Source organism: Arachis ipaensis, chromosome B01 (genome assembly GCF_000816755.2).
Source record: "Arachis ipaensis cultivar K30076 chromosome B01, Araip1.1, whole genome shotgun sequence".
Lineage (NCBI taxonomy): Eukaryota > Viridiplantae > Streptophyta > Magnoliopsida > Fabales > Fabaceae > Arachis > Arachis ipaensis.
Window position 1 is genome coordinate 132493919 of NC_029785.2, and position 381 is coordinate 132494299.

The following is a 381-nucleotide window of genomic DNA, read 5'->3' on the forward strand; positions in this document are numbered from 1 at the left end:
GTATTTAAAAAAAAAATTGGAAGTCACAAATTTAACCCTCAAATTTGTGCTCTCTACATGAAAAAAAAAACACATAAACTGTCCACATTATTTGAAAAGACCATTGGAAGCCAAATAACAAAAATAAAAAGCGCAATATTTAACCAATAATAATTGATATTCATATTTTTAGAATTTTGCACATAAAAATTATATAATTTACACTTATATTTACCAGAATTTTACGAATCAATACAATTTTCATTCACATTTTTTTAGAATTTACATACATAAATTAGTAAAATTTATTTTTTAAAGATAATTTAGTGTTTATAATAGTTAAATGATGGCTAAAATTACTAAAAATTATAATTTCTAGAATTTCTCTATATAAATAGCCAT